This window comes from Falco biarmicus, chromosome 1 (assembly GCF_023638135.1).
Source record: "Falco biarmicus isolate bFalBia1 chromosome 1, bFalBia1.pri, whole genome shotgun sequence".
NCBI classification, from domain to species: Eukaryota; Metazoa; Chordata; class Aves; order Falconiformes; family Falconidae; genus Falco; species Falco biarmicus.
This window is the reverse complement of record NC_079288.1, coordinates 73,536,122-73,554,959: the sequence shown is the minus strand read 5'-3', so window position 1 is coordinate 73,554,959 and position 18,838 is coordinate 73,536,122. Positions and strand designations below refer to the sequence as shown.

Below are 18,838 nucleotides of genomic sequence, written 5' to 3'. Positions count from 1 at the left end.
CAGCAATCCAGCTCTCTGCACCTTTAATATATTTCTTAACTGCCTCACATATATCTTCTCCCCTCTTGCCTCTTATGCCCGGATATTTGCATAGTGAAAACCTTGGACTTGTTCACATCCTTCCTTAAAAGATCACCCTTCACTGCAAGGCTTATGATACTTCTCACCAGTCTAGCCAGTAGCAGGTAGAGGTCACTGCTTATTATAGAGGCCAGAAATATATAATGTTTTTGTACATTTCCCTTTGGTTTTCTATTCTTTATTTCATCTTTTGTAATTAAAGTGCAATCTTATTGGGGTGGGAGAGCTTTTTGTTCTCTGCTTGTGTAGTATTTAGTACAAGGCATTTGGGACGTGAATTCCTAGACCTTGTGGTAATAAAAGAATAAACACTTACAGATAGGGTAAAATACAATAGGGAAGGTAGAATTATCTCTTGAACAAACATTATAAATCCTAGAAACTTAGGGCTACCCTCAGCTTCAGAAAAATGCGGTAATATTATGACACCAAACAATGTCTGTCTGTTTGGACAACCTTAGTCCTGGCATGACACTGTGTAACAACAATATGATTATGGCATTATAGGGATTTAAATTGTCATTGGATCGATCTGATTCATAGATGATTCATTTTCTTTCTCTCCCCTGAGAACTGCTGGAGCAAGAGCAACAGCCAACAGCAAGCAAGGAGATGAGCTCTTCTGAGGACCCCCCCCAAACAACACTTTTCCCTTCTCTCACTGATAAATTAGAAACTCCCAGCTCTGATGAATAACAGCCAAAAGGGACATAAGTCCTAAAATAATTACTTTGAAAATGTCCTATGGAAAGGCTTCAAAGAATTCTGATGATATATGAATAATGAAGGGTCTGTATTTTATAACAGAATTCATTAGGGATAAATAAAAGTCTGACAGAAGGTGCAAAAGGACCTATTTTCAATTAACTCTAACTCTAATTAATGGATTTACTTGTAAATTCTCAGAAAATCCATTTCATACTCAGTAAGTACTGTAATTTTAGGAATAATACAGTCTATTTTGAGCATTGCAAAGTGACTGGATCCCTTCTTTAAGTACAAACTTCAGTTAGGCCTCAATTTTGGAGCATAATTCTCCTCCTTCACTCTATCCACAGTGTGAAAAAGGAAGATGGATATGCAACAAGCCTACAAGGAAACCTGATATATCATCAGGGAAAAAACTTGACACATAAAGAGTGTTCCATGAATCATGAAAATACATTTCAATAACTAAGCTAGAAGGAAAAAATCTCCAACCTTGATTGGCCAATTATAAAATTATAAATGGCTGCACTTTTGAGAATGTTCCAATGGCATGAGTAGAGGTTTTTAACTAAGCCTGATGAAATCCTGTCCTGCTTGTTCTAGTATCTCAGCACAGATTTTCCATGCTGTCTGATGTTGCTCTCATAGTGCTGTTGAAAAAATCTGCATTAAAAACTCTTCTGGAAACACACGTGGCTTAATTAAACAAAATGAAGAGACAAACTGAAGAACACCATGCATGGCAATCCTTCAGATTTCCTCCCCACTTCATGTCCCTTTCAGGACAGTCTTTCAAAAACATTTTTCATCAGGAACAGGAAGAAATCATGTGTAAGCATAAAACTGGGTATCACACAGATTTAGTATGTCTCTAGATTTTTGACAGGTTCGAATATTCTAAGCATTTATTTAATCTTTCTAACTACAAATAATACAAGTTCCAATGTTTATGCACTATTGCACATCTAGTATATTTTGTGGTATGTGCTTAACAACATGGACAGATGTATGATAGACTACAGATTTAACAGATTTAATCAAAGACTATGCTGGGCATGTAGCAGAGGACAGCGTTTCTGTAGGAATCATGATGTTATAATTTCCTGCTCTTTCAAGTATGTAGCCATAATATTTCATTAGTGTATGGCCTGGGTGAGCTTTTTTATTGTTTTAGTCTGGCTTCCTAGGATGACGTGGCAAACCTCTGTCCTTGCGCTGTTGGTCTGCTCATCTATTCTCCCCTCCTGTTCTCTGAAAGTCTCATCTGAACAGGAAAGAGAGACTGAAGGCTCAGAGACAATTGCAATCCCAAATGTCACACAAGAGGCAGTGTCTGAGCTGAGAGAAGAGACCCAGACAGGTACTGATGAGAAGGTAGGCTGGAGACAGTGTTGGTGCATCCCGTTTGGCAGTGCCTGTGTTGAGGTGTATGCATTGGGCAGGCAATGGGCACACAGGCAGCTGTTGGCAGCCACTGTGTGGGTGTCCCCTGCACTGGGTCATGCCACAGATGGCACGAAGGGATGGAGTGGGACGGTGAGACTGGTGGGCAAAGGATGCACACCTTGGGTGAAACCATATTTTGTCAGTTCTTTTGCCCACTGAGTAACCTGTTGAGTTTTGGTGTCAGCTGCACAGTGACAGTGGGACTGAATTAGACCTTTGACTTGTCCCAAAAGTATGAAGAGTTCCCATGAGATCTCCCACCCAAGGAACTGCTAGATCCAAAGCTGTACAGCTTGCGAGACCAGAGGATACCAAACGCATGAAGCCCAGCATGGCTGTGGGCTATTTTCTGCACTCAGTAAAGGTAAAATATGCATGTAATCCAGAGCTGTATTTTTTCTCGATTGTGAAAGGGTTAAAAAGAAACACATTTGCAGCACTGAGGCAGAACGACCTTGCGGGGAGCATTCTGGCCTGTGCCAGCAGTTCTTTCTTCCTTTGCACACAGCTTCTAATGGAAAAGTACTGCCTGCCCTCTGTAAATTATTAATTTCTTCATGTTATCAGATACCGTTGATAAAAAGACAAGTGGCCCCTGTACTGACTGTCTGGGGTAAAATGAATAATTGCTGATGGCCTTTAAACTCTGTATAGGTTTTCATCTACTTTCTACTGAGCTTGGCTTTGCACTGTGCAATGGAGTGTTACACACTTTTAGCTGCTCACAAGTAACTCCTTATGGAATAAACCTTTACTGCTTTCATTTTAGGTGCTGACTTAGATGAATGACTTTAAATTACTTACAACCTTCAGCTGATCTAAGATGTCAAACAAACTTTAAACTAGTATATGTTCAAGGATGTGTGAACCTGAAAACAAGAAAAGGCGGAGGTGCTTTTTCATTAGCTGTTGCTTCGTATGGGAGAGAAGGTCACCCCCTGGAGCGGCTGGGCACGGAGGCAACAGACACCATCGCTCCAAGTCAGTGCTCTTAACTGTTATTAATACAAACAACTCAAAGCAGTACCTCCGATAAAAGCTTGATAAAAGCTACTGAGATTAGGGATCATGTTAACTAGTGACGATAGCATAAATTATCAACTGGAGCAGCTCCAAATTATAGCATAAAGGGACCCATTTAAAAGGGATTATACATCAGGTTTGAAAAGAATGAGGAATTGATGAGAACAAAAGCACATACCAGAGCCAACAAGTGGTACCTTTTCCAGGATTGCTGTATCTCAGAAGGCTATATTTAACTTTTCAGGACAGGCAGTGGAAAGGAAACTGCAATAGGCATGACAATAAGGGCAAGCAGCTGTCTAAAAACCTGTAATGTACTGAAAATGGCACTTAATGCATATTCATTGGGGCAGCAGAGTATTCTACACTGCAGTTAAATGCATTAGGACTAGCAGCAGACAGTCTAGCTACTGAGGGTTGTCTCCATAGTATTCACTTTGGTTCCTCAGCATGCCTTCAGAGGTTACTGTCTCATATTTTTTATGCCGTTGCTGAAAGGAAATTTATGATTTCCAGACCAGATTAAGCTCTCGATCTTCTGAAGAAGACAAATAACAGGTAGCTAGTAGGTTGCACTCCTGCCTTCTGAGAAGGGTTTTTAAAATGAATGGCAGATCAAAAGTGCAAACTGAATTAAACTTCTACTTGGGTTTCTCTAAATGTCTACATAAAACATGAAGTACTAGGACAATGTCTGTCTGACCAAATCCAGTCCTATGCTATGAGGGCTTTCAGTGCTGTTTATAATTTTACCATTCTCCCTTTTAAGCATGGTAGGTTTCTGTGAACCAGTGTCTTGCATGCCTTATTCACTTGTGCCAGCCTTACCCCAGCTATTAGTTCCTGCTGATTTTCTTCAACACTTGGCAGAACAGGATGCTCTACTTTTCTGGAACCACTTCAAACTGTGATAAAAATGAGCCATTGGAATATCACTGTGAAGGAGAAAGTCTCTCCCTCAGAAAAAGGAGCATCAGATCTGGTTGACATTTATAACACTAATTTATCCACTTTACTAACCAGACACATCTTCTGGCAAATCAAGTGTGCTTGCTGACAACTTGTACTTGTGGGAAGCTCAGAGCTAAAACAGGGTTTTCAGTAGATGTGAGGATGTTATTTTGGTGGAACTATGAGGAACAGGCTGTAGGATTCTCACAATACCTGGTTTTACATCACACCATTAATCCCTGTAGTTAATTAATTAATTATATTTATCCTCAAAATAGTATTGTGGCTGAGCTCAAACTATCAAACACAAAAAAGAGACAAATTTCTTTATACAACCGCCAAAACAGATCACACCCATGAAGATCAGTAGTTTCATTGAGTATTTCTTTGGTTGTGGGTGGAAGGAAGTAGAAAAGGAAGAAGTAAAAATGGGCTCAGGAATGTGGGGCTCTGGATAGAGGATTGGTTGTGGTCTATTGGGTTGAGTGTTGTATAAATTAGTCTTATAGCAGAAACTCTTCTGGTTGCTTGTCTCCAGCTATGTTCAGAGAAATACAGGTTTTATGGATTTTTCTTTTAGGTAATTGCCCTAATGTCAAAGACATCTGCATTAAATTCTTGAGCACTTAAAGACAACTCTAAAGGTTTGATTTTCAACCAAAAAGTCACTGAGATATAAAAAGAGACCATGATAACACATAGCACTTTGTGCTTTCCTCTTTGCAGGGAGTTCCAGAAATTAAATGGATATGAAAAATGACTTGACTTTTCAGTACTGTAGTTAGTCTGTCCAGTAATGTTTGAGAGAAATTCAGACACTGCTGTTGCACTGGTTCAACAGTTAAACTGAATTTTTCTATATTCTTATTCTATATTCTATATAATTAGAAATTATTCAATATTTTCTAATATTGAACTTTTCATGAACACTAAAGTACTTTAAATGGTTATTTGTCAGCCTGGGCTGATAATGTTGCAAGAGAGGTGTGTAGACTAACCTCCTGGCAAACTTGTTTGGTGTCTACTGCAGAAAGCAAACATTATACTTCACGTGAGCTATGCAAAAGCAGTCTATACTGTCACTTTAATAAAACCTAGAAAAATCCTAACCTGTCTTTGAGGGGGATTCCTTAGAATCAAGAAGATGAGAAGCTGAATAAGTTAGTGGACATATGGGCCAACCAACAGATGGGCTAAAAGCTGCCCTCACCTAAAAATGTTAGAAACTTGTATCTACCTTCTCCATTGCTTGTCTGCACTAATCACAGAAGCAATTAGTGACAAGATGATCAACCCAGATGCTGTCACTGGTATCTGTTAGATTCCTTACCCCTTGATTTGAACAAATGTAAGACAAATTAGAAAGCAAGGGAGGCCCTATTGGATTGCAGCATCACTGTCATAAGACATTATTCTTAAATTGTTTATAGAGTCTAGAAAGAGAAAAATATTTGACAGGAAGGAATAAATGCTGCCAACATTGATTGTTTCACATTTCAAGGGCAAATTTGAAACTGTACTTTCACAGTGAGTGAACATCGATCATCGGAGAGATGTGCTCATAAACACCTGTGAGAGATATGAAAATCTGGCTGCTGGCATAATACATTAATAATCTAGAGATGCCTACATGCTGCACATGGGAGGATGTAGTGTACAGAAAGGAAGAGAAAGAAAAGGAAAATGGGCAAGAAGGAGCAGAATGGGCAGAGGATTAATAAGCCAGCAGAGAAAATAAAAATTGTCATAGCAGTCTCCAGAATTTCCTTTTGGAAGGGGTATTGGCAGAAAGGAGTGCTCTGTAGAAATTCTAGTTTATAACCTGGGGGTGGATTTCTGACGTTAGAGTCCCAGAGATGAAGACAATCCCCTTGTCCAAATACGTGAGCCCTTCCCTGCCTTGCTGCCTTGCCCTTGCCATATTACTTCAAGTGCATCCCACCTCCCAGACTGTGAAGCTGCTTTCTTGTCCACACAAATGACATTTTTTTACCTTGACACAGAAGAAATGGCAGAATCAATCTATGTTCCCATTTTCTGTTCCTCTCTCATTCTGCATTCCTAACTCTTGTTTCTCCCATGGAAGGCCCCACAGCCTCCCCCGCTGCCTGGTGCTCCTCCGCAGCGCTTGCCCTGCTGTGCCACTGCCACTATTCACAGATCTTCTGATGTTCTTTGCCCAAATATCCATATAAAACAGAGGTTGCCATGTGTGAACAATGTAATGCATTCAAGGCAAATCCAACAGTAATAAGGGGTATCAAAGCACTGAAAGGAAAAATAATGGATTAGGGGAGAGGAAGTAGAGAAAAACTAGACTTAGCATTTTTCTCTCTGAAAAGAGAGAACAATCTACTGGGGAAAAAAAAAGAGGAAAACATAACTGTTCATAAATTAAAAAGTTGATAAATTATTCCCTGTAGTTTTAAAATCATCTTTACTGCAAATATTTCTGATTATAGCATACGCATTTCCATGATTACTGTCTTTTTTTCTGTTTGTCTTTATTCAAATCCACTAAAATACTTCTCTTCAAATATTCTTCATATTCTTCAAACATGAAGTTTGCTATGGAAGTTTTCCTAGCTCAACATGCCTTGCCTGCCAGCTTTTACACAGACAGCCTTTGTGAGTTAATTATTCCAGGTGGCTTAATTCTTCATGACAAATAAGACAAAAGTAGAAAAACATTCTTTATGTAACCCTTACAGAAACTGAGCATTCAGCTGCAGTAATGTTTGTGTGGCTTTTCAGAGACTATACACATTCACATCCTCTGAAGTGATCTAGTTTATAGCCCCAACAAAGGGACAGAGATGATCCTTACTCTGAAATCAACAGCAAAACTATCTTTGACTTCCTTGCTAAGCTGAAGCTCCTCCAGCATCCCAGTCCTGCAGTTCAGAGGTAGCCCACCATAAACAGTGAGTGGCTCCCACCTGAGCATCACATTCTGGCCAGTGCTTCTTTGCACAACCCAGAGGGAGCTGGGCTCATCATTCTCCCAGGGGGGTTGCATCAGACCCAGCCCTGATTTTAGCTGCACGTGAGGTAAGACCTATTGAACCTCTGCTGCTCCAAAGGAGGAGGAGAACACAGCTGCACATGGAGGTGTTTGCTTCATCAGTCTTGTACCTGAGCATGTCACTAGTGACTTCAATACACACATCTCTGCTATGAGATCAGAAGGATGACCCTATCTTACAGGTAGGGATGCAGATACAGACACAGATACAGATACAGATGAGATTCAAGGACACAGCAGCTGTTCATTGCAGGTATTTCGATGCTTAACTTCTGAGAGCATTAAAAAAATGAAATCCTTAAGTATCTCTGTACTTTTGGATCTAACCAGACTGGTGATCCTTTCTTTTTTCCTTCAGAATTTCTCTAGAGATAATTTTGTATTTGACCATCTAAAAAGGTTAGAAAAATTGTTGTTCATCAGTTCATAATTCAGCACAGCCAGTTTACAAACAACCATTTGTTTGCTCTGATATTTTTATTACATTACTGCCTGCTTTATTGATGCTTTTTTTAATGTAGAGAATTTATATTTGGATTAATAACAGTTAAAAAAATTAAATGCAATACTACTCTAATGCTTCAAAATAAAGTTGACATCACAAATTGACAACTCCTGAGATTCTCAAGGTGAAATACTGTAATGTTAGTTTGGCAAAAATATTTTTTGTGATTGTGTTTTGCATGACTGCTTACTAAAAAATGTTTATGAGCTGAGAAGACCTGATGCACTTTGTGCTATTGTATTCTGCAGGAAAAGTTGCTGCATTTCAGATCTGAGAACCATCATGGGATATTTCTGCCTATGCCTTATTTTCATGTTGCTACTAGAAGACATACCAGCTCTGACAGATATTATTTTTCTGATCCTTTTTACACTGAATTTCACTTTCCTTTTTTTTTTTTTTTTTTTTTTTTTAATCAAGTATCTGTCAATATAAAAGCTCATGCTTTTACCTAGGGGTGTAAGCTTGGAGGTATGATTGAATCCAGTGCTACAGCCCAGCAACACTCACTACTCATTGCTCATATGTTGTGTGGTCCTGTTTTCCTGCCTAGTGAGAGATACAAGCTGAAGGTTTACAGCTCCATCAACATATCCTCCTCAAGAGTTTACTGCAGTCACATGGGAACTCCTGCTGAAGACCATCCTCTCCAGCTCAGCCTCTTCTTCTGCAGGATGAAAAAAGCCAACAACACTTGGAAATGGGAAGCCAGCTGATACTATAACTAAGAAGATGCTATTATATACTCACTTTGAATAATGTGTAAGCTCAAGATACAGAATGAATTGAGGGAGGCTTAGAAATGGGCAATGAATACTATTAGACACAGGAAGAATTTATGAGAGGCATCTAATAAGAACAAGATGGATTAATTTAGCAGAGCCCTCAATAAGTAGTAGACTGGTGGAGGTGTATAGAGCAATGAATGGAAAAGAGTGGGCATATGCATAGCCTCACCTCTCACTTCTCATAAAACATGAGAACTATGTATGGGTCATCCAATGAAAATGAAGGCAACCCATTTAAAGTTGATAAAGGGAAACATTTCCTTGCAAAAAAAAAATATTGGTGGAAATAATTCCTGTAAAATATTTCTGAATCCAAAATTTAGGCAGAACTGAAGAAGGATAGGAACACCAAAGGTATAAATGTCTCCTGGCCCAAGATCTGCAATAACCAGTAACCATTGGAGATAAAACCCCTTGACCTGGATTCTATAATTGCCTGTTAAAAGATGTGTTTCACTTGATTTTGAAATAGCTCATACTAGCCAGCACCAGACACAAATCAGTGTATTAGATGGTCTGTTGGTCTTTCATGATATCTAATTTATTTGTTTCTTATTTCACTGGTTTAGTGCAGCCAGAAACATCTGCCATTTATCTCCACCTCTGTGGAAGACTTGCAATACATGGTCATTTAGGGCAGCTAATGAAACAGGTGTCTATGCATGACACTGGTGCTATAACACGTTCTTCAGAACATGGAGAATGGCTCCAAAGATGATAAAACTACACTGATGCATAATAGTGACCTAAAAGAGAAACATTTATAATAACCAGTTATAACCCCTCTCACCATGAAAGTCTATAAACCACTCAGTAAGTGAATTCTGTGTAGACCAAACCAGTTTTTCTACCAGCAAAATTCCCATACAAATTTTGCAAACACAGCTGCAGCTTAGAGCTGACCTAGGCAATTGTATAAGGCTGAATTTGAGGACTGTTAAGTCATAAGATGAGCCTTATGCAAGGCCAGAACAGGAAGGCAGACATGTTTTTGAAGATTAGAGGCATTTCTAGGCAACTGAAGAACTCATAAGAAGTCTCAAATTTTCTCTAAACTTTTGCGGGAAACTGTTTCAACCCCCACTGAGCACAGAAAGTGAAGAGCACAGCAGTAAAGGAAAAGCAATCCTTGCTTGTCTCTAGGGCTTGTATTTCTGAGGAAGTCAGAACAGTAAGTAGCTCAAATCCATGATAAATATCCCTTTCAGGTGATTCACAAGGCTGTGTTAAATCTGACCGAAGGTAAATATAGTTACACCAAAGCTATTTCTCTAGATTCCTTTAATAAGTCAGTGGAGACAAACACTTTTAGGGTGTGATTCATGTCATCCTAAAGTAGGTATCTAACTGGGCCAGCTGAATCACACCTTAGAAATGTCAATCTTATTTACTCAGATATAAAGGTAGGTCATGGTGATGTGTTTAGATGTAAACATTTGGAGTACAGGCATGTAAAGTTAGGTGATATAACTCCCACCCATAGTCAGGGCTTAGAAAAAGGATGGTGTATAGATTCCATCTCAGGGTGGTTGTAGTGTTTACATTTTGCACCATTTTTGTTGGCAGCCCTCATCTTGCTGCACCCCTGTGACCTGAAGCTCAGAGCAGCTGTGATGTTTGCTTCGGGTTCACCTCAGAGATAAAAATCTGTTTCCCAGTTGTCCTTTCTGATCACCAAAATAAGCAATGGGGCTTCGGGCTGCAACCCTATGCCAAATACCTTGCTCATACATAGCTACAAACTCTTTTTAGTGTGCTTCACCATAACGGCTTTTTTAGTCACAGAAATACAGCAGGGAACAGCAGAAAATCCGTATATGAAACTGTTTCTGAATGCACTGCCACAGTCCTAAACCTCGTTTGTTTTCTTTTCCCTTTTAATTAGGTTTTCTACAGGCTTCAGCCATTAACTCTGTTTAAAAACAAACTGTCCAAGGCTTTTCTTTGATAATGGTTTAATTTTAGCTTTTTCTCCAACCTCCGAAACACAATTAACTCTCATGCCTGGTATCTCTCATCAGATTTTCCTGCATCTCCTCCCTTGGCAGCCCTCCAAAGCAGGTTCATTTAACACCAGAAAGTTCCCACAATTGAATCCTATCTCTACAGATCTCACTTTCCCTGCATATCAGCTCACTATGGAGAGCAACAGCTTCCTGCTTCATTTACATCAAAGCCATCAGACGCTGTGGGCAGCAGTGATTGTATGACACTATTTAATCCAATCCTCACCACTTAAGTGCCCAGCCAGGACATGAAGGGAGATTGTTGGTGCTTATTCATAGAATCACAGAATGGTTTGGGGTGGAAGGGACCTTTAAAGATCATCTAGTTCCAACCCCCCTGCCGTGGGGTGGCCCACTAGACCACCATGTTGCTTAAAGACTTGTCCAACCTGGCCTTGAACACTTCAAGGGATGGGGCATCTGCATATTCTCTGGGTGACCTGTTCCAGTGCCTCACCACCCTCCCAGTAGAGGATTTTTTCCTTATATCTAATCTAAATCTACTTTCAGTGTAAAACCATTACTCCTTGTCCTGTGACCACACGCCCTTGTAAAAAGTCCCTCTCCAGCTTTCTTGTAGGCCCTTTTTAGGTACTGGAAGGCTGCTGTAAGGTCTCCCTGGAGCCCTCTCCAAGCTGAACAACCCCAAGACTCTCATCCTGTCTTCACAGGAGAGGTGCTCCAGCCCTCTGATCATCTTCATGGCCCTCTGGACTCACTCCAACAGGTCCAGGTTCTTCTTATGTTGGGGATCGCAACTAATGCAGTACTCCAGGTGGGGTCTCATGAGAGCAGAGTAGAGAGAGAAAATCACCTCCTTTGACCTGATGGCCACACTTCTTTTCATGCAGCCCAGGATTCAGCTGGCTTTCTGTGCTGCAAGCACACATTGCTGGGTCACGTTGAGCTTTTTGCACCCCCAAGTCCATCTCCTCAGGCCTGCACTCAATCAGTTCTCTGCCCAGCCTGCATTTGTGCTTGGGATTGCCCTGACCCAGGTGCAGGACCTTCCACTTGGTGTTATAAATGAACAGCACCGATACATTTCCAGCACTGCTGCTGCAAAGGCAATACCATGGGTTTTGGCTTGGAGTTAATTACTTTTCCTTTTCCTACCTGCACAGGCAAGAGATCTGATCATTTATGTTGCTCACCAAATCTTGACACAGCTCCATTATGGTCTGTTTTCTGCTGCTATTTGCAGGCAGAATTCATGACAACTGTGCACAGGGAGACAGCACAGCCTTTTCTCCTCGATGCTTGCATCACCAATCCAGCACAGTGCTGCTTTGGAGAAAAGCAGTATCTCTGATGGGGAGAGGAGTAATCATCATCATTCCCTGCATTCCTGGAGCAGCTTTCATCTGAAGGTTTTGAAGAATATACCCTTTTCCAGCATTGCATATAATGCATAAACCTTACAATATCAATGACATGCAGACTAGGCAGCTTCACCGTGTTATGGCTTGTTGAGTCCCAGAAAGAGCTAATATCAGCACCAAGTAAACCAGAAGCACTTTCATTTGAAGCTACTGGCTTCTCAGTACTGTGGGAAGACAAGATGCTTGCTTTGAGCCATGCAGTTCTAGGCAACTAGGTCTGAAAATCAGGACCAGTAGTCATCACAGGCACAGTATGGAGTTTTGACACTGTGGATGTCACAAAATATCTTTGCTTAAGAAGGCAGCACAACTGCACATAATGCAATATGGTAGAAAATTGTGTACAAACCATCTACAGTGGGTGTATTGAGGACCCGTTCATCATTTTTGATCACATACAACTCTGTTTTAGGAAATTCGTCACTCCAGAGCCCTGCCACATCAGTGAAGTTTACACCTCAAGCCTCAGAGCGTATTGGCATTCATCGGTGTTATTTTTGTACAGTCTGATTTCTTTCTGCTGATAGGGAAGGGCCCGATGGATATATTTCTTCTCAGGTTTTCTGAGATTCTGAAAGTCCTATTCAGTGTTTTAAGACTATTTTTCTTTCAAGAGCCATGTAATATTTTGGAAAAAAATATTAGCAAAATAACACTAAAGAAATGAAGGGAAGACTAGAGCAAGAGGAAATTAATGTAGGTCCTAAATGTTACAGAAAACTGCATGACAGAATTTATAAAAGCACCTTTAGAAATGTGATTGGAAACCTGTCAGCACTGTGAGATGCCTGGGCATTTTTACAAATCTGCCTCTGAAGGAGCTGTGGCATAAAATAAATGCTAAAACAAGGGTTTTACTTCCAAGAATGCTCTAAGCAATGGATTGTGGAAGCTTAAAGTTCTTTCTTTATGTTTTTCTTACCTTTTTAGAGAGGTGGTAGGATGATATGTTAATCTATGCATACAGGGTTATATTCCTTGCGTAGATCTGTGTCAGTAATTGAGGACTCTGGCAGGCTGTAAAGCAATATGGTACAGAGCTTCTGTGTGACTTTCAGGTAAGTATCTTTTTATATTTCTTTTTCTCTCTAGTTTGGGAAATTAGGTTCTAAACGTGTTATGATGTGAGTCTTTGCTGTAGCACAGTACTCAGAATATTCTGTGTAAAACTGATGAGATGTTTATCCCTGTATAATTTTCCACTCATCCATAAACTGAAAATTGTCAATTGAAAACTTTCAAATGAAATGTGTCTTTGGAAAACTATGGAACCAGCAAGTGAAATTTGTGCTCCTCCATTTCTTTGTTGTGAAAACTGTACCATAGGGTGAGCCACAGGGAGATCGACGGGCACAAAGATAAGTCAGTCCTGTTGGTGTAGATCAGGGGTCCTCAAACTTTTTAACCAGGGGGGTGGCGCGTGAATGAAGGCAGGCAAAATGAAGAAAACACAAACCTGGGAGAAGAAGGATGCAGCTGACAGTGTCAGAAGTAGCTGCCAGGCTTCAGAGAATGAGAATGGAGAGCTGGTGATGGAGCAAGACATATAAAGGTTTATAAAAAGCTTTGACAAAAGTGGTCTCAGTGGAGTAAAAGAGCAATAACTGAATTGGTGAGTGAGTAGTTAAAAGAGATTAGGAAGAGAAAATGAATAGCCAGGGGTTAAGAGAGAGGACTGACATGGACATAGCCAAGGATGAGGGACAGAGATAACTCATGATGCAAAGAGGGAAATAAAAATGGGTAAAAACAAACAGAAATGTTTTTATGAATCTGAAATGAAAACTTTTCAGTGTTTTCCTTTCTATATTTTATTATATTTCATTTAGATTCAGAACCAAGTCAAGATTGGAAAACACAAAATCCTTTGTGAAATGAAACGTCTGTCTCCTACACAGTCCTCATTGCAAGTCAGAATTCTGTTTAAAATCACTTTCTGCTTCCCATCTTTATCTGATACCAGATTGCTAAATAACCTGAATATTTTTGGCCATTTAAAATCTCTACACTTTTGTATAAACTGATCTTGAAGAATTCTGAACCACTAAGTGCTAGGATAATCCTTTTATTTATTTATTTGTGATACATTCAGTGGTGAGATGGGAAGTTCTCCAAGAAAACTTTCAGTTTGATATGAGAGATTATGTTTCTAGAAAATTTAGATACTACCTTATTTCAGCCTAATTGCTGGAGATTTGAGCCCTTTAGTTGTGATGCAATGCATCACTTGCCACTTGTAATCTTCAAATATATCAACATGTAGTTCTTTAAAGAGGTACAATCCCTTCCAGAAAGGCAACACACTTCAGTCTTTCAAACTCATCACGTGCCAGAGTAGTCAGCTTACATTTTTCCAGGAAAATCTTGAAATCACAGATGATTTTAACTGGTGATCTGCTGACTTTCATTGTTGTCATGACAACACCATTGAGAATTTTACCGCGCATCTTTTCAATGCAGGTTTGGCTTATATATGTACAGTTTTCTTTTAAGATGACTACATGAAGCTATGTTAAGACAGTCTTTACTCTGGCACCTCTAAAATTGCCATCAAATTTAGGTAAATGCAAACTGAAATATGCCATATGTTTCAGCTGAGACTTCCTGGAGAGAAGCAAGCTCCTTTGTTTGGTCTGGAGTAGAAATCAGCTTGTAGATGCTTTACTCTCCTAGGCAGAAAGACAAGCCTTTCTGCAAACATCTTGAAAACAAAGTGGGGAAATTTCTTTAAAACCTCCTTTATTGCATGTGATCACAGAAAATGTGTGGACAGTTGGTCACCTACCTCAAAATTTATGAATTTTGATGGTGATTCATTTTTCAGTTGCCACAGAGACACTGCTCCCACAGTGGTGAAGGGTAATGATGGGATGATTTCATGACTGACCTGCATGGAAATTGAGGAGTAGTCACTGACCTTACTGTTGGCTGAAGAAGAGGAAGGAGCACGTAAGCAACAGAAGCAGCTCCCTGTCAGTGGTGCTCAGCCATGGATTGGTGGTGCTTCATAGCACTGCATCCCTTCACATCCCCTCCTTTGGGTAAGTGCTGCTTTGCACAACAAAAAATGATGGCCCCTGGCTTGTCACAGCACATTCACATCTCTTGAAGCATTCAATGTTTATCTAACTGCTTGTCTCCTTGTTCCCCAATATCTTGCCACATCACCGGGAAAACACATTTTCAAATACATATCAATCCAACTGTCAAGGATGCATTGCTGAGCCACTTTTTCACACACTCTTGCTTTTCTTCTTGTTCTAGGTGGCTGGAACCAGAGCCCTTTCCTCTTAACCCCTTCAAATCTGGAATATCATGCAGATATTTAATTATGTAACATTAAAAAATGTGGTAACTTTATTTTCTGCTCACAGTTTTGGCTGCATCTTCATTGTTACTCTGATGTTACTTCTTTGGAAACACAGTGAATTGGAAAAAAACCCACAACCTCACCACTTTCTTACAGCTTAGCTCCACTTCCAGTAAAGTGCCATTTCCTTTTCTCCAGGGTTTTTGGTAGTCCAGGGCATTGACCTGTGATGCCTGCTAGTTTCTTGGCATTTCCAAATGTTTCATGGCATCTCTAAATGTACTGACTCCTTCATTCATCTGCTCCCTGTGTCAGGAAGAGCTCTCAGGGCTCTTGCTCCCTACTGATTTCCAGTTTCTGGCAAAGTACTAATGAAATTTCATCTCTCTTGGTTTTACTGACAGCTGCAAATAAATGTGCCTATTTTCATCTGCTCTTTGGGGAGCTTCACGCAACAATTTCTATTCTGTTCAATATGCAAATGCCCCGGCTTCCTTCTGTTCCCTCAGAAAGTGAATAGAGTTTATAAGGAGAGGCAACATCTTTTATTAGATTAATGGAGCGAGAAGAAAAAAGCAGAGGACCTTGAGAGCTCACAGGCTTTTCTTCACCTTGCAGAGAGAGCTGCATGCATGCTGCTGACATATAACCAGAATAGTTTTTTAGCTCACTCAAATCAAGAAATATCTTCAGATATGAAGGAAGTGAAACCCCACCACTGAATGGCAAACCTGGTGGGATTGTCCCTCTAAGTTCCCTGAGAGGGCTGAGGGGGGTATAAGTCCTTTCAGAGGAAAACACAGATTCTCTGCACACATCTTGAAATAATGAACGTTAGCAAAAATGGTGCTTTATGTGAAAATTCATGGTCATATTCCCTTGTTGTCATTCTTGTCTGTAAAAATCAAAAAGCAGAAACTTAGGCAGCCAAGTCACACAACAGGAGTAATGAACATTGATAGCAGGAGCTGATGGTTTGTAAGCAGCCTATAGCTCCAATGTTACTCATCTGGATTATTCAGAAAATACCAATGAATAACAAATGCTCAGAGAAAATAAAGGACAATTTAGTGAACGGTCCCATCTGCACTTCTCAAAGCTAGTTATTTAAAGGTGGTGGCAGCAGCAGTGGTGGTGAGATTGACAGTATTGGAGTCACTGTAATAAAATCCCATTTCAAACGCAGAGATGACAATAAGAGTAAACTATATGGGAGTGCAGATGAGACCCAGAGGAAGGTTCTCACTTTCATTAGTTATGTACAACAGTGGCTCTGCTGTTAGTTACTCACTTCAGAATAAGCTCGGAAATCGGCTGATCGGTTATTCAACACTCAGGAGTCTTTTATACAATCTATAAGCAGCAGAGAAAGCTTGGTGAAGGGTTTATAAAGGGGCAGAACAATAATGAGGATGTATGGTCATGAAGATGTGCACTGCAGTGAGGTAAATAAATAATAGAAAAACTGACTTAAGTAAGGTGCAGAAACAAAACCTTTGGTGGAGACTAATGAAAGACACAGAGTATATCCAGCTTCACAGTGGAGGGGGATGCAGGGATTTTAAATAACTGCAAGCCTGTGAACTTTAGACCCAGAAGCAACATAGCCACATCAGGGTGATACAGTGCTTCAGTTAATTAACTGAATTAGATGGCATCAACATGTTTATGTTGGTGTAGATATGCCTCTAACTGCTGTTAGATTGGCTTTAGGCATTATGTCCAAAAATGCAATCTAGAAGAAAATGTAATGCCACAAGTACTCTGGTGCCAGGTAATTAAAATGAGAAGGTCAGAGCTGCATTCTGCCAAGAAGTTGGATAAGGCTGTCCCCAGGCAGGGGACAGGGGTGCAGGCAGGGCAGTGGAACCCTGCCCTGGGGTCCCATGGAAATGGGGGCACCTGCAAAGGCTACTGGTTTCAGCTCCAGACAAAGGTAGGATTTATAACATACTTTGTACAACATTTATTTTTATCTAGTACTAAATTGTTTTCTGCTCAGCTGGTTATCTGAATCACTAGTTTTATGAATTAATTATCTCCTGGGCTTTGACGTGCAATATATGTGTCTTCCACAGGGTTCCAGTTTCCCTCAGAAGAGGAGCTAACTTGCAAACATCTTTGGGTTTTATTATATTAGCCCTTTACTGTGTAAGGGATGAGCTGTCTTCACTAATCTAAGCAGATTTTTGAAATCTTTGACTGGAAAAAAATATTACAAAGTGGTACATAAAAAGAAGATAAAGTATGGACAAACACTGCAACAAGGAAAATCCTCACGTCAAAGCCCCTGTGCATCCCTCCTGCAACATGTCTCCAGGGATCTCTCTTGCTGTTCACCAGCACAGCCAGGTTTTCTTTTAGAGATGAGACACATTCTTCCCTCAGCACATGACAGTGTTCAACTTTGCTCATAATCTAATAAATAATGTGGTCATATGAAGCCATGTCTGTCATGCACGTCAGTCTTACAAAGCGATACACCAGAGCTTTCTCACTTCATAGGAATCAATCTCTTTGTACAACCAGAGGCAACCCAAATCCATTTAAAATGAAATCTGTATTTGTAGTCTCATATACTGGAGGAAAAACTTGTAACAAATGCCATTCAGGGTTGTCTTGTAGTTCATGATTCCAGGATCTTGCTGAAACAACTGAACAATAACATCCATGTGGCAAATTGCCACCATGGTGCCCAAGAAGGTAATGTACATTATTATGTAGACATTATCTAGTCAACAGCATACAGAAAGCCTGTGGGGCATTTTAAATTGTAGCCCTCATTTTGTACTCCAAATAGCATACCAAATATTTTGATCATTGTTTTTCATTAAAATTGTATCTTTAACTCCTCTCCCTATCTTGCTATCAGCTTCCACTAAACACATAAGATAGATTAGTGGAAGTAGGATCCCATGCTGTTCTGAGATTAGATAAAGGGATGATGAAAGGTCTTAAACTGAATGAGGAAATAACCCAAGTGTTCTAGAGAAGCAATAATAAAAATACCTGGGAAATGAATGAACTCTCATTTTTGTGCTTGCAGTGGTTATGAAAAAGTATAAAATACTTGGATGTTCACAAATAAATTCTAAATTTTATTACTATTTATTTTAAGCTGTGATCCCCAGCATGGTGATCTTAAGATTATTTTGTTTACTAAGACAATTCTTTCGAACACATTCTCACAGAAATACCCATTTATCTGTCATATGAATTTTATCTGCGTCTCACTGTTTCCCAGTTTGCCATAGCTACTGCACTGAAAGGAGAGTTGTGCTTATTCTTTACAACCTCCTTGCTCCTATAAAAGCCATAATGATGTCAAAGTGTCAAATTTGTGACAAGCACCCCCGCCCCGAATTCCACATAAATCACATAAATCACCAAGACTATATCAACTCTGTGGGACGGGGAGAAAAGAATAATGTAGAAAACATGGATGGCTCTTCTGTCCCATCCTGACTGTAGCAGCTCAGTTTCCCTGGGGGTGTCCTCTGCCCCTGGTCCTTCAACAGGGTCCCTGCTGCCACTTTGCAGGCCCTGAGCTGGAGCAACCCTCATGGACCACCACTGCTCTTCCTGTGTCAGAAGGGATGCAAACCTGAGCTCT

General features: G+C 40.1%; 1 long non-coding RNA gene across 1 annotated transcript; it reads left to right on the top strand.

The window, feature by feature from the left end:
- The first annotated feature begins 2,463 nt into the window (after positions 1–2,463).
- On the top strand, positions 2,464–15,236 carry LOC130143819 (uncharacterized). The gene is made up of 4 exons (XR_008819883.1): positions 2,464–3,216; positions 8,293–12,973; positions 14,740–14,956; positions 15,180–15,236. It is a non-coding gene; the product is annotated as an uncharacterized LOC130143819 (long non-coding RNA).
- Positions 15,237–18,838: the final 3,602 nt, after the last annotated feature.